The sequence below is a fragment of the Lemur catta genome, chromosome 16 (assembly GCF_020740605.2).
Source record: "Lemur catta isolate mLemCat1 chromosome 16, mLemCat1.pri, whole genome shotgun sequence".
Taxonomy (NCBI): domain Eukaryota; kingdom Metazoa; phylum Chordata; class Mammalia; order Primates; family Lemuridae; genus Lemur; species Lemur catta.
The window spans coordinates 1,051,977-1,068,542 of NC_059143.1; the positions used below are offsets into that span (position 1 = coordinate 1,051,977).

The 16,566-nt window shown below is 40.8% G+C and overlaps 1 pseudogene; it reads right to left on the reverse strand.

Moving 5' to 3' along the window:
- Window positions 1-1,105: 1,105 nt before the first annotated feature.
- LOC123621687 lies at window positions 1,106-2,690 on the reverse strand (annotated as a pseudogene).
- Between the last annotated feature and the right edge of the window lie 13,876 nt (window positions 2,691-16,566).

Sequence of the window (16,566 nt, forward strand, 5' to 3'; positions counted from 1 at the left end):
AATTTTATCAATGATCTAAACAATAGTTAAGTTCCTATGCCATGTTTCTGGTCACAAAAACATCAAACTTCTAAATAAAGACCCCAAATACTTCTAATATTAAACACTGAAATAAATGTGCTCTATACATATATTCAAGAAAGATGAATAGAAACAAGATGATTTACTCTATAACAATCCAGAGTCTTGGGTGGCTGAAGCCTATCCTGGCAGCTCAAGACACTATACCATTTCAGGGTACACTCACACTTGCTCAGACTGGGACCACTTAGACACACCAATGAACCTAATGTGCACATCTTTAGGATTTGGGAGGAAACTGGAGCACCCAGAGAAACTAAGCACACACAGTGAGAACATGCAAACTCCAGAAGCCCTGGCTAGGAATAGATTTTTTTTTCTCATCAACATTAGAACAAAACAATGTTGAATGAAAAAACTTATTGGAGGACCTGATGTACTTTGAAAAATGAAGATTTTAAGAATACATATAGATTAAGAACACATCCTTCTCCCACTGCAGTTGACAACACTATCCCAATTCTAGTCCCCATTTGGCACCAGGACAGCCAAAGATATTGTCTGGGGTGGAGTAAATAGATGTCATTGTGGTCTTTGCCATTAATTTAGAGATTTCAGTCCTTAGAAGTATTCTCCTATATTCTCATGAGCTCCTGACTTCTTGTGACTTTCTTATAAAGACTGAGAGTTTGAGTTTTATTAAATATCAACTCCAAGTGTATTGCTTATCTCCTCCCTAATATCTACTTCATCAATAAATCAGATGAATATGTTATAGGTCCCATTTATGATCTAGGAAGTGGTAAGGGTAATTGATATCAAAATAATGATAGACAAAGAACTTGTATAGTTATACTGTGCTTAACTCCAAACACTTGTGGCTTCATTTGGGAACCAGGAACAGATTTCTTTCCAGTAACAGATTTCTATCCAATATTAATTTTGTCATATTATTTAAAGAACAATCTTTGACAAATGTTTTATTATATTCATGGGGTTCCCTGCAGTATAAATTCATGGATGTTGAATGAGTTCTGCACTCTGACTGAAGGTAATCCTGCATTTCTTCCTTTTACAGGTCTTATCAAGTATGAAGTTTTTGATGTATAACAAGGTTTGAACTCCTGTTGAAGGTTTTCTTACATTCCTTACCTGTGAATGGTTTCTCTCCTGTATGAATCATTTGATGTAGAATAAGGAAGGAGCTCCAATTGAAGGATTTTCCACAGTCAATACATTCATAGAAATTATCTTTAGAATAGCATCTTGGATTTTTATTACTCTCTTCACTCATACTGAAGGCTTTTTCACATTTATTGCCTTTACATGCCTTTGCTTTAGTATGAAGTTTTTGATGCTTAGAAAGGTTTGTACGTCAGTTGAAGAATCTCCCACATTCACTGCATTTATAGGGTTTCTTTCTTGTGTGAATGATCTGATGTCTAATGAGGGAAGAGCTTCTTCTGAAGGCTTTTCCACACTGATAACATTCATAGGAATTCACTGTAGTATGACATTTTCGGTTTTCAATAATATCTGTACTCAGGCTCAAGGCATTCCCATATTCATTATATTCTACATATGGCTCACTTATTGAATTAAATATGAAGTTAGTTTTAAACTTATCACACTGTGGGGACCCCTTCCTTATAGGAATTTCTTGTTGTATATCACAAATTGAGTTAATCGAGTTAAGATCAAAATTTTTCTTATTTTCACTACATTCAAAGTCTCCCTCCTCAGTGTAGATTGTCATACGAATGAAAACTTCTGGTGACAAATTTATGCCCTTGTTTTTCTGGTTCCTATATAACCAATCCTCACTTTTCCAGACATCTAACGAAGAATGTTCACTTTTGGTAAGCCTTGTCATAATCACTCCATGGGATGATTCTTCTCTAGAAACTCTCTGCTCTGGAAATGAATCCTGGTTTTCTGAAACAGTCTTAATGTCCAAAACAGTTCTCCTTGAGATTTTTTCCTCCATTATACATCTTTTTTTTTTTTCCTCTCCAACTTAGGGATTTCAACTGATTTGGCAAGTAAATGCACTTTATGCAATGAATTCAGGTTCCTATAGTTCTCCAGCATCACATCCCTGTATAGGTTCTTTACAGCAGGGTCTAGTTGCCCCCACTCTTCCTCACTGAATTCCACAACCACATCCTTGAATGTCACTGGTTCTTGGAGTCTGCCTATTAGTGAGTCAGCTTCCATCTTCTCCTCCTGGATGCTCCTGTTTTGGAGGACAGAATCCTTACAGAGTGTACCTTCGTCTTTAAGCATTTCAATCACATCTTCTATGAGGCTCACCACATCTTTGCTATTCTTTGGATGTTGTAAATTCACCCAACTCCTGACTTCTTCAGGGAGGATTGCCAGGAATTGTTCTAGCACCAACAGTTCTAGGATCTGCTTCTTTGTATGAATCTCTGGTCTTAGCTACTGAAGACAGAGCTCCCAGAGTTGGCTCAGGGCTTCATGGGGCCCAGGCACTTCCAAATACTGGAAATATCTGAACTTTGACAAGATGCCTCAGAGTCATATGTCTCCACCATGGGGATGGTTTCCTGCTGCCAAGACATATCTGCTCTCAGAATCTCATTTTGTTCATGTAGAGCCAGGTTTTGAAGTTTGGAGATAGCCATCAACTTGTTCAGAAGCTGCATCTTCCTAAGTAGAACTCCCACTGTAGTCTAATTGTGTCTTACTAGAGGGTTCCAATAATTCTCAGGCTTGAGCTAAGCACCTGTGTACCATATGCAGTGTAACTTGAGACAAGTTCTATCACGGTAAGGAGAAAAGTTCCAAAACCTTCAGACACAAAACCAATATTCAGCTACCTGAGACACTGCAAGCACGACTCCTATCCAGGACTTCGTTCAGTCATGCCCGCCCTGGTGCCAATTCTGACAGGAGCCACGGAAATCCATGCCCTGGTGGGTAAAGGGGGCTGGCATTGGTAAGTACACCGCAACTGAAAACCCCAACCTTGCTGTCCATTGCACGAGCTGAGGTCTCCTGTCTCTGACTCCTGATGCTTTCATTTCTCCGTTCTTAACGTTGTAAATCCTTCTTTGTCTGTTATTTCTACCTCTTCATGTCCCTCAGCTGTTTTATCTTTTTCTTTTTCTTTCAAAATATTAAGGGAGTAAAAATATTTTCCTAACATGGATCCCGTGTACATGGCTTAAGTTGGGGCTTTTAGTGTGCCCATCACTGTAATAGTGTTCATTGTACATCATAGATAACTTTTTGCCTCACCCACTCTCCTACCCTTGCATCTTCTTGTTTTCCAATGTCCTTTACATTTCTTTGTGCCTGCATGTGTCCATGGTTTAGATCCCAGTTATTTAGAGAGACATGTGATGTTTGTTTTTCCATTCCTGAGATACTTCACATAGGATAATAGTCTCCAGTACCATCTAAGTTGCTGCAAAAGATATAATTTTATTCCTTTCTTTAGCTGAGTAGTACTCTCTGGCGTATACATATACCATATTTTCTTTATCCACTCATGAATTTATGGACACTTAAGTTGATTCCACATCTTTGCAATTGTGAATTATGCTTCAATAAACATTTGAGTGCAGGTGTCTTTTTGATAACATGACTTCTGAAGACCCTTCAACAGTATATAAGTGTTCATATCTCTCCTCCACACAAGCATCTATTGTTTTTTTACATTTTAATAATGGCCATTCTAACAGGGGTAAAGTGGTATCTCATTTTGGTCTTAATTTGCATTTCCCTGGTGATTAGTGATGTTGAGCATTTTTTCATATATTTTTTGGCCATTTTCTATCTTCTTTTGAAAATTTTCTGTTCATGTCTTTTGCCCACTTTTAAATGGGGTTGTTTTCATTTTTTCTTGCTGATTTGTTTGTGTTCTTTGTAGATTCTGGATATTAGCCCTTTATTTGATGTATAGTTTGTGAATATTTTCTCCCATTTTGTATTAATAGGTTGTTTATCAACTTTGCTGATTATTACTTAGCTCTTCAGAAGCTTTTTAATTGAATTAAGTCCAGTTTATTTAATTTTGTTCTTGCTGTATTTGTCTTTGGGGTCTCAGTCAAAAATTCTTGGCCTAGGCTGATGTCTAAAAGAGTTTTCCCTATGTTTTCTTCTAGAATTTTTACGCTTTCATTCCTTACATGCAAGTCATTTATCCATCTTGAATTAATTTTTGTATATGGTGAGGGCTAGGAGTCTTGTTTAATTCTTCTGCTATCCAATTTTACCGGCACCATTTATTGAATAAGGCTTCCTTTCCCCAGTGTATATTGTCATCTGTTTTGTCAAAGATCAGGTGGTTGTAAGTAGATGATTTTATTTCTAGGTTATCTCTTCTCTTCCATTGGTCTATGTGTCTACTCTTATACCAGTAGCATGCTGTTTTGGTTATTGTAGCCTTGTAGTATAATTTGAAGTCAGGTAACATGTTGCCTCTAGATTTGTCCTTTTTCCTTAAGATAAACTTGGCTATTCGGGCAGTTTTTTTGGTTCTTAATGAAGTGTAGAATTGATTTTGCAATGTATAAGAATCCAACAAGTTTCAGAGAATAATAAAATTACCATCCATGTGCAAACCTTTAAACCTAAGAAATAAAATTTTAACAAAACATCTGAATCCTCCTATGCCCCTCTCTATAATTCATCCTTCCCCTTTCCACCAAAGAAAACAGATTTTCCAAAATTATGCATTTATAATATCATTTTCATTCATGGCTTTATTCTTTTACTTCATATGTAACTATCCTTAAAACATAAATAGAATTGTTTTGCCTATTTTAATCTTTATGTAAGTGGTATACTATATGCATTCTTCTGCGATTTTATTCACTGCTGTTATGTTTGTAAAACTCAACCCTGTTGCAAAATGTAGCTATGATTCATTCATTTCTGCTGCTGTACATTATTCCATTATAGACATATATTAATAATTCATTATTATATTATAATAGGAATTACAGGAATATATTATAATTGCAATAATATAATGCAATTCATTTTTATTTAATTTATATTACATTACACATTTAGATTATTAACAATTTTAGGCTACTTAATGCTGCTTTGGACATAGGAATGTTCACATTTTTTTTTACCAACTTGTACATGAGTTCCTTTAAGTATATGCTTAGGAGTGGCAGAGCTTGATTGTGGATCAGACTAGCCCAGTCCATCTTAGAGCTGACTAAGTAATGCCACATTGCTTTCTAGGGTGGTATCAGTCTACACACCCACCAGCAGCCTATGAGGTGTCCACTTGGTTTTTTGTTTTTGTTTTTGTTTTTTTGCCTTGCTAACACTTGGGGTACTTACACATTAGTCTTTGCCTTCTGTTGGGCATGAGAGGGCACATCATAGAGTTTTAATTTGAATGCCAGTGAGCTTGAGCATATTTTCATATGTCATTTGGCCACTTATGTTTCCCTTTCTCAGAATTGCATAATTGAGGTTTTTATTTACTGTTTACTGAATTATTTTCTTTTCTTAGTGATCTTAGTGATCACTAGACATTCTTTATAAATTCTGGAAACAGATTCCTTATAACAAGGAATCATCTTCTTTATAAAAATTATCTCTGCTACCCTGACATATACCTTGGGGCCCAGTCTACTGATGTTATCTTATTTCCGTGAGAAAGGCCTGCTTCAGTCACTTAGTGACATTGCTATCCATTCACCTGCTGCCGTAGCAGCACAATTCACAATTGCAAAGATGTGCACCTAAGAGCACGTTTAGGAACAACATTAATCAGGTGTCAGGCAGATGGGGGGGATGGGTGCATACATAATGAGTGTGATGCACACCGTCTAGGGTATGGACACACTTGAAGCTCTGAATTGGGGGTGGAGAGGGGGGGCAAGAGCAATATACATAACCTAAACTTTTGTACCCCCATAATATGCTGAATTTTTTTAAAAAAATTGCAAAGATGTGGAAACAACCCAAGTGCCCATCAATTCATGAGTGGATTAATAAAATGTGGTATATGTATACCATGGAGTACTACTCAGCTATAAGAAACAATTGTGATCTAGCACCTCTTATATTTTCCTGGATAGAGCTGGAACCCATTCTACTAAGTATCCCAAGAATGGAAAAATAAGCACCATATGTACTCACCATCAAATTGGTTTCACTGATCAACACCTAAGTGCACATATAAAAATAACATTAATTGGGTGTCAGGCTGATGAGGGGGAGGGGATGGGTGTATACATGCATAATGAGTGCAAGGCCCACTGTCTAGGGGATGGACATGCTTGAAGGTTTGACTCGGGGTGGGGGGGAAGGGGGAAGGGCAATATACATAACCTAAACTTTTGTACCCCCATAATATGCTGAAATTTAAAAAGAAAAAATATGTTTTAAATTGTCCATCTCCATGTTTTAACTATTCATCAAACATTAATTGGGCAAATATTAAATGCTTTTTATATTTTGATTTGTGAAAAACTGTGAGAAGAGTCCTGGAATTGTGATGGGCATCAGGAACTGGAACTCTTTAAACAGGCCCTGAGCCACATCCCTCTTGTCCGTTGCTGAGTTTCTACCTGTCTCCAGGAGTTCTCTTGCATTGTTTGTGAGCCAGGAAACATCAGTTCACTTTAGCTCCCATTTTTCTTGAATGACTCTCCTATACTGCCTCCTACATTTGGGAGGAGCTTCTCTAAACCAAAGGACTTCTATTCCAATCAGTCACCTTTCTCACAGGAAAGTTCACTGTGCACGTTTCCACTTAGATCATAGATTGTTATCTTTCAGTAGGAGAAAACCACTATGTCAGGTATCTGTATCACAAGACAAGTGCAGCAAGGCAAAGAAGGCCAACTGTAGAGACAGCTGTTGCAGAACCTGAAACTACGACTGCCTCTGCTGCTCATTTGAAAGTATCCTAGTCTGGATGTTATGTAGAACTTCCATCGACTGGATTTCCTTGATTTCAGTAATGGCTAAATGAGTAATGAAAGATAATTCCTGTAAAGAATGTAGAGGTGTGAGACAGAGCTTTTGTGGCAAAGCTGTTGTGTGTGTCCGGTGGGGGGGGGGGGCGCGGAGCGGGGCACGTCTTATCCTTAGACAACAACTGCCCTGATGCAAATGTCTTTCCCTTGAACAGAACCAAACATCCATGCCTGTGCTGATTGCCCTCTGGCCTTCTCCAGTCAATGCTTCCTCAGCCAACATGTTCTCCTCAGCCAGGCCTTAGGATCATCCCAGTCTCAAGTGCAGAAAACCAACTCCAACCCAGGGATTTCTGCTGAGAGGACCAAAAGCCACAAGAGCAACAACTTTGTGAGGCTTCTGGGACAACAAAGCAGAAGGGAAGAGAGAGATCCCAGTCCTTGTGGAAGACAGGTAAAGGGGGATTTCAGGGACATTTTCCAGCCTACCTTGAGGACAGCTTCTAAACTCCAGGGAAGGAAAAAGAGTGGTGGAAAGAGAGCCTCACCTAGCAGAGAGGGCAGACTTGAGAAAGCAGACCAAGTGCTGAATGGAGGAGGACTGTCAGCTGTGGAGCAGGCAGTGGGCAGAGTATAGGAGAGTCTTTGGTCAGAAGTCAAGCCTTCTTGTGGGTACACCTACAGGGGAGAGGCCTTTTGTGTGCAGAGAGTATGGGTGGGGTTTCAGCAGTAAGTCATCCCTGATCAGACTCCAGAGGATGCATTCAGGGAGAAGGGAATGTGGGCAGGGGCTGCGGGTGGGTCTTCAGTTGGAAATGAAATCTCTGTAGACTGAAGGTCACACTCAGGGGAGAAGCGTTTTCTGTACAATGAACGTACACACCCTTTTACTGAAAAGTCAACCCTCTTTGTCCACCAGAGGACACACTCAGGGGAAAAAGCTTACATGTACCGGAAGTGTGGATGAGGCTCCAGCTTGAAGTCAGATTTCATCACACATCAAAGGAAGCACTCCAGGGAAAAACCTTTTGTACACAGTGAGTATGGGCAGGGCTTTACCTAGAAGTTAACCCTGGTTGTGCACCAGCAGGTACATTCTGGGAAGAAATCTTACTTTGCAAGGAACGCAGGCAAGGCTTTAGGCAGCAGTCCATCCTCACGAGACTAGAGCAGACACTCCAGGGAGAAGCCCTTTGTGTGCAGGGAGAGTGGGCAAGGCTTCAGTGTGAAGTCGAATCTTATCAGCCATCAGAGGAGACACACAGGGAAGATTTTACCTCTAGGGAATGTTGGCAAGGCTTTGGATGTCAGCTGGCCTTCATCAGGCACAAGACATGCTCCAGGGAGAAGCAGATTTTGTGCAGGAAGTGTGGATGGGGCTTTAGGGGGAAGTCACAGCTCAAGATATATGGGAGGACTAAATTTGGCCACCAACACCCACAGCAGCACCAAGGGGCATCAGGAGCAGTTTCCTGGCCTCTCACACACCCTGTGGATATAAGAGGGGCACAAGAAACAGTAGCAAAATGGGGCTTTCCTTAAGTCAAAGAGATATCAGATTACGGTCTGGTATCTCCACACCAATGCCTCCCCCTGGGTCATTTGTTAAAATGATTCATTTGTTAAAGCTTCTTTACAAGGCTATAAAAATTATAGACCCCAAACCTGTGGATAGGGAGAATTCAATTCTAGGCATTGGGAGACCAGTAACTATGGATCTCTTGTGGTTCTGCATGTCTTCTGAACAGAGGCGCTGACAACTTTGAATTGGTCTGTCTTTTGAAGGCTGTTTCTCTAGCAGGCAGCCTTGGCAGATAGAATGTCTTCCTCCAGGGCAGAAGGCAGATTTATTTGTTGTCCAGGGTAATAATGACTTTCTCCAGAGCAAAGGTTAGCCAGGTTTGTTTGTGGCTCCTTTAAAAAGTTTATGGTTTCCTAAGCTTAGGGGTTCTCAGCTGTAATACAAACCGTTTTTGTACACAAGTGTCCACCTAAACCCAACTTGTGTCAACCCTATGGAGTCTGGAGAATAAAGGCAGCCAGTGTGAACAGGGAGCTCATACATTCTCTTGTGCCATGAATAATAAAATACTTTGTTTGTTTATGACCCAGGAGTTTTGTATCATCTGTTAGAATCCATGAAGCTAGAAAGCCAGAGTTGGGTAAAATCTGAAACTTCCTACAATACTTTTTTTAAAAACTATGTTTTTAAAGGTTTATTGAGATATAATTCACATACCATACAATTCATCCTATTAAAATGTATAATTCAATGGCTCTTACTGTATTCACAGAGTTATATATCAATCAATTTTACAATGTCCTCAGTTAGCCACCCTGCCTCCACAATCCCAAATCCCTTAGCCATCACTCCTGAATCTCTACAATACCCCCCACCCTAGGAAACCACTAGTCTATTGTCTGTCTCTATAGACTTTTCTATTCTGGACATTTCATGTAAATGGAATTAAACATGTGGTCCTTTGTGACTGGCATCTTTCAGCATAATTTTCAAGGTTTATCTGTGTATCATGTATCAGTACATTTCTTTTTATTACTGAACAATGTTTCATTTTATGTGCAAGTTTTTGTTTGGGCAGGCTGTTATTTTCTGTGCCTACCTAGGAGTAGAATTGCTGGATCATTTGCTAAAACTTAAGGATCAGGATGGGCGCTCAAAATTAAGACGGCTGGCTAGAAGTATTTCATGTCTGCCTCCTTCACTTAGAAAAACCAGCATAGTGTGCAGACAGTCACACTTTGAGTGCATTATCCAAGAAAGAATGCTGGAATTCTGCGTAGAATTCTCCTTACCCCAAAGTGCATAAGGAGAAGGAGGAGAGGCAGCCTCCCAGGCCAAGATTGTCTGGGAGCTGGGAGTAACTTCCCAATGTGGCAAAGGGGTGAGTGAGAGACTCCCAGCACCACACTCCCCACCATGGAATCAAGCAATACTGGCCATAGGAGAATCCCTCAATCTTTCAACCCCTTGAAACAGGGAACTGCTGGGAGACTGGGATCGAACTGCTCCAGAGAGGGAACTTGTGCTGGGTCCCCCACCCTTTCTAAGACCTAAGCAGCTACAACAATGTGTCATTTTCAAACCTAGCCTCAGGAAAACTTCACACTGCCCTGGGACCCAGCAGTGCTGGGACTGGGGTGTAACAGAAACTCAGCCTGTCACTGCTGGGACAAGGGAGTAAGCTGGGAGCACTCCCACAGCTTGGGATAGATAGAAAATAAGCAAAGTGTGGACACAGTGCTAATGTCAGTGAGTGCTGCCAGGATCCGAGAGGAAGGTGTAAGGAGGGTCCAAGTTGCTGCTGAGACTTAGTTGCTAGCTGGGTTAGGGCTCCTGCAGCCAGAGTGGGGCTGGAGGTGAGCTCCAAGAGGATTAAGGCATAAAATGGATGCACATACCCCACTGACCCAGGCTGTGGCCACCAAGGACAGCCCTACTCTCTCCTGTGGCAGGGCCTCAGTGTGGCTGCTACCACCCCTCACCCAAGCACTCCACATAGGACCTGAGGCGTGACCCACCCTCACCCACCATGTCTGGTGCCTGCTCACCATTGAGGGTCCCTGAGCACAAGCCCACCCAATCCAAGACACCCCCCCTTCAAGACAGAGCACATAGACTGCAGCCCTAGAGATTGCCCAGCACAATGCACACCTTTGACACCTGAGAACTCCTCTAAGATCCCAAGGTTGGACCTAAACTTCCAACTGTTATCACATCAGCTGACATATACCTGCAAGCACCACCTGTGGGCCTTGATACTGGCCTAGCTATCCCATTGTAGCCACTGCCAACATCAATGAATAGTGCTTGGGACCCAGAGAATCATCTTGTCACGGCTACAGCCATCACCCATGCTACACCAGGCTGCCTGGGGACTCAAAAGAACCTGCCCAACTGCTTGGCCCACCGCTGCCACTACTGGGATTCATCCAACCCATCTGCAGGCCCAAGAATTGACCTGGTAGTAACCACCAACACAGATGACAGTGTGCAGCACTCTGGGGCACAAAGATAGGCATGTTCAGCCCACTGCTACCACAACTGGGTCTGATGACTGACCCACCTGTACCCAGCACAACTTCACCACAGCCTCCACTAGTGACTGTACCTGAATTCACCAAGGAAATCACAGATACCACTAACACTGTTTACAGCCAAAGAAATAGTACAGAAACTACACTAATATACACACCCAGAATCAAAGCCAAAAAACCTTACCCAATCAACACCTAGAAATATCTTCAGGAAAAAGTCCTCCCCTATGAAACTATATTCAAGAATAGGAGGAAGCAGCAGTTACACCAGATTAGCAGATACCAATGTAAGGACATAGGAAACATGAAAAAGCGAGAACTTGTGACACCTCTAAGGAACACAATAATTCTCCAGCAGGAGATCTTAATCATAAAGAAATTTTTAAAATCTGACATAAATAATTTAAAATAATTAATTTTAAAGAAACTCAGTGAGATACAAGAGAATTCTGAAAAACAGTACAAAGAAATCAGAAAAGCAATCTAGGATATGAAAGAGAAATTTATGAAGGAGCTAGATATTTCTAAAAAGAACCAAATAGAAATTCTAAAACTGAAGAACTAATTTAAGGAAATACAAAATACATTTAAAAGCATCAAAAATAGAGTAGATCAGGCATAATAAGGAATCTCAGACTGATGGGAGGAAGATGGCTCACTAGAGACACCAGTTGCCAGATCATCTCAGAAGGAAGGAAAAGTTTTGGTTGAAAAAAAAAGATAGATCAGGTGTAGTTCTGAGGAAAAGTGCCAGAATCTACCAGAGATTCCACAAGAGGAAGTTAATTGTGGAGCAGAACAAGAAGGAGCAAGATATCAGCAGAAATCAACCACTGAGAGGCTTGGAGCCCAGTGGAAATGGTAGGTGGGGGTTTTGTTTCTCCTTCCCTCGCACTTATGGAAGTCAGTAGGCTCCTGAGCTGCTGGAGAGCTTCTCTATGCTCACAAGTCTGAAAGCTGTTGCTGCCGGTGAACTGGGAGCTTCTTGTGGACAAAGCAACAGGCTACCAGCCCCCTTGGGGTCACTCCACAGACCTGAGCCAAGATGGTGGGTGCCATACTGCTTCTCCACCCATTATGTGCTTTTTCCTCCCCAGAGAGCTTCAGCCCCTGAGTTTTTGTGTCACTTATTACCACACAAATGTTTCCCAACTCTGGCCCAGACTGTGATAGCCACAGGGACCGGTTCTGTGTAATCCCAGTGCTTGGAAATTCTGGGTGGGCTGCCTTCCAGGAAGAGAAACAGAGATAACCAGAGTGCCAGATCTCCTCCATTCAGGGTCTTTTCTTCCCCTTCCCCTCCCCTGGTCCTCCCCCAGCCACTGCTGCAAGAGAATTGGGTGCCCCAAGGGAAGACTAAGCTGAGACTCTCAGATACAGCTGTCTCCCCTCTGTTGAAGCCCATCACACCAAGACTTGCACAAAGAGTGGGGCTAACATCTTCCCTCTTAAAGGCCTATAGGATAAAAAGGGGTGCTCAGACCGTGAGCTCCCTGCTGGCTGGCCCTTCCCAGTGCTGTTTAGCTGGCTGCTCTAGCAGAGCAGGGCATACCCCAAAGTGAGGGGACATTAAAACTGCTTGAGCACTGCACAGGCAACTTGGGAGCAACATACTTCTCTTTCGCACAGTCAGAGATTGAACTTGGGGGACAAGGTGACAGGCCTCCAGACCAGATCCATACCTCCTGGACACAATCTTGTTGCTTAGGGGCACAGAGGGGAGATTTGTGAATTAATTTCAGAGGAGAGGGAGCCCACATGGGAAGAAATGACAGGAGAGCACACGGTGGGTCCCAGCCACAGCACATTTGTGGAGCACCCCTCCCTCCACAGGAAGGCTGTGGTCTGGGCCCAGGGTGGATCCTGGACAAGGAAGCTCCCACCCCTCAGCACCATTGTTGGGGAGCTCAGCTAGTTTGAGCTCCTGCCAGCCAGTAGATGCCAAAAGGAAACTGAGGGCAGGGAGGGGAGAAGAGTGAAACCCACTCCCAACAGACAGATTGTGAATCTGATGGCCCCCTCAACCACAAGCAGACTTTCCAGCTTGGTGAGGCCTCTTCAGCCTCTCCCTGGTGGCTTTCCTGAGCAGCCTATGAGTGGACCCTAAACCCCTGCTGAGGCAGCTCCTGTGCCTGCCTTAGTGGAGTTTGAACACAGGCTCACTCAACCTAACCCTGCCCAGCCTCACTCCTCCACCCACCTCTGCTGTGTTAGAGAACTAGGAGTCCCCTGGGAGCTCCATGACCCCCACCTACTTCCTGAGGCATTGGAGTGCTTCTCCTGAGTGACTAGAGCCAGTCACAGTTCTCAAAAAACAACATTGCAGTTTGTTCCTTCTGGAAAGTGCCACCTACAGGCAGGGAGGACAACTTGTACAAACCTTTACAACATTTACTGACTCATACAGGGCATGGCTGATTCTCACCCACAAGCACCACCTACTGTCTCAGAGATTAAACTGGGCATCCCAATATAATTCACACTGTTAAGATGTCCACAAGACTGGGGAAAGAGAGAGGATTTCAAAAACTTCCAACTACCCTTGTTGACAAGAGACAGGGAATCTGCCCATACACATAGTATACCACAGATACAGACTACAAATAACTAGCAACTGAGAAAACACCACACTAAGGACATTTATGACCAACGTATCCATCTAGAACCTAGACCCCCATCAAAGCACCCACAAGCAAAGCCAAAAATTCTTTCCTAAAATATGCTACAGACACACCCTTAAGAGTGAAGGGGGGAAAAAAGGTCCCATCAAAACAAAACAAAACAAAAATACAACAAAAAGAAGCAACAGCTGCTCCAGATGAGAAGGAATCAGTGCAACAACTCTGGATGTATGAAAAATCAGAGTGAAAGGATATCTTGAAAGGGGCACACCAGTCTGAAGCAATGGATCCCAATGAAAATGAAAATATTGAAATTACAGATTAAAAAAATCCAAATATGGATTGTAAGGAAGCTCAATGAAATTCAAGAGAAAATGGAAAACCAACTCAAAGAAACCAGAAAAACAATTGAGGAAATGAATGAAAAATTTACTAAAAATACAGACATATTTTAAAAAATAGAACTTCTAAAGATCAAAACTTCATTTAAGGAAATACAAAATACAGTGCAGGCTGGGCATGGTGGGTAAATGGATGAAAAAATAAATCCCAAATATCTGCTGTCTCCAGGAAACACATCTAACCTGTACGGACACACACAGACTCAAGGTGAAGTGATGGAAAAACATATTCCACGCCAACAGAAACCAAAAGAGAGCAGGTGTAGCCATTCTCACATCAGATAAAATTGACTTTAAATCAACAATGGTAAAGAAAGAAAAAGATAGTCAGTACATAATGGTAAAGGAAACAACTCAACAAGAAGACATAACAATCCTAAATATATATGCATCTAACACAGGAGCTCCCAGATTCAGAAGCAAATTCTACTAAATCTAAGGAAAGATATAAACAGAAGCATCATAATTTCCAGGGACTTCAACACCCCACTGACAGAGCTGGACAGAGCATCAAAGCAGAAAATACATAAAGAAACACTGCACCTCAATGGGACTCTAGAAAAAAATGGGCCTAACAGACATTTACAGAACATTTTACATAAAAATTACTGAATATGTATTCTTCTCATCAGCACATGAAACATTCTCCAGGACTGATCTATCTTAGGCCACAAAAACATGACTCAACAAATTTTTAAAAAGTCAAAAACATACCATGTATGTTCAGACCACAGTGGAATAAAACTAGAAATCGATTCCAAGAGAAACACTCAAATCTACTCAAAGTCATGGATATTAAACAACCCGCTGCTGAATTATTATTGGGTCAATAATGAAATTAAGATGAAATGAATAGATTCGTTGAGCTGAATGACAAGTATTACACAAGCTACCAAAACCTATAAGATTCACCAAAAGCAGTATAAGGGGAAAATTCATAGCCTTAAAAATGCCTACAACAAAAAGACAGAAAGATCACAAATTTTAACACCTAATGTCAAAAGTCAGGGAACTAGAAAAAGAAGAAAATACTGAACCTAAAACTACTAGAATAAAATAAATAACAAATGTCAGAGTAGAACTAAATGAAATGAAAAATAAAAACAAAACAGTAAAAAGAATGAACAAAACAAATAGTTGGTTATTTACAAAGATAAGCAAAACTGATAGACTCCTTGCTACATTAACCAGGAATAGAAAAGAATGGACCCAATTAAACTCAATCAGAAATATAAAAAGAGATATTACAACTGATACCACAGAAATACAAAATATCATCTGTGAATACCATGAAAAATCTGAACAAACTAGAAAATGTAGAGGAAATGGAGAAATTCCTGGAAATACATAATTGCCCGTGAGTCAATCAGGAAGAAATAGAACTCCTGAATAGACCAACAACAAGCATCAAGATTGAAGCAGTATTAAAAAATCTGCCAACAGAAAGAAGCCCCAGACCAGACAGATTCACAGTAGAATCTGACCAGACCTACAAAGAAGAGCTGGTACCCATATTGTAGAAATTATTCCATAACATCAGGAAGGAGGAATCCTCCACAACTCATCTATGAAGCCAGTATCACCTTGATACCAAAGCCACAAAGGACACAACAACAACAACAAATACTACCAACCAATATCCCTTATGAATATAAATGTAAAAATCCTCAACAAAATACTGCCAAACAAAATTCAACACACATCAAAAATAAATAAATAATCCACCAAGACTATGTGGGCTACATTCCAGGGATGCAAGGATGGTTCAACATACATAATAAATGTGAACTACCACATAAACAGAAACAAAAACAAAGACCATCTGATCATCTCAATAGATGCAGAAAAAGCATTTGACAAAATCTAGCACTTTTCATGATAAAAACCTTCAACAAACTAGTCACAGAAGGAGTAAATATCAAAAATTATAAAAGCCATATATGACAGACCCACACACAACATCATACTGAATGAGGAAAAGTTGAAAGCATTACCCCTTAAAACTGGAACACGACAAGGGTGCCCACTGTCACCACTTCCATTCATCATAGTACTGGAAGTCCTAGCTAGAGTGATCAGGCAAGAGAAAGAAATAAAATGTGTTCAAATCAGGAAAGATTATGTCAAACTAACACTTTTTGCTGATAATATGATCTTGTATCTAAAAAATTCTAAACTCCACCAAGAGACTCCTGGAATTTGCAAATCAATTCAACAAAGTCTCAGGTTTCAAAATCAATGGACACAAATCAGAAGTATTTCTGTATACCCAATTCCATTCACAATAGCTGTTAATACAAAGAAAAAAATACTTAGGAATAAACTTAACCAAGTAGGTAAAATATCTCTACAAGGAGAACTATGAAACACTGAGGAAATAAATTGCAGATGACACAAACAAACGGAAAAACACTTCATGCTAAAGGATCAGTAAAATCAACATTGTTTAAATGTCCATACTACCCAAAGTGATTTACAGATTCAATGTAATCCCCATCAAAATGCCAACATCATGTCTCACAAATCTAAAATAAAATAATTTTACACTTT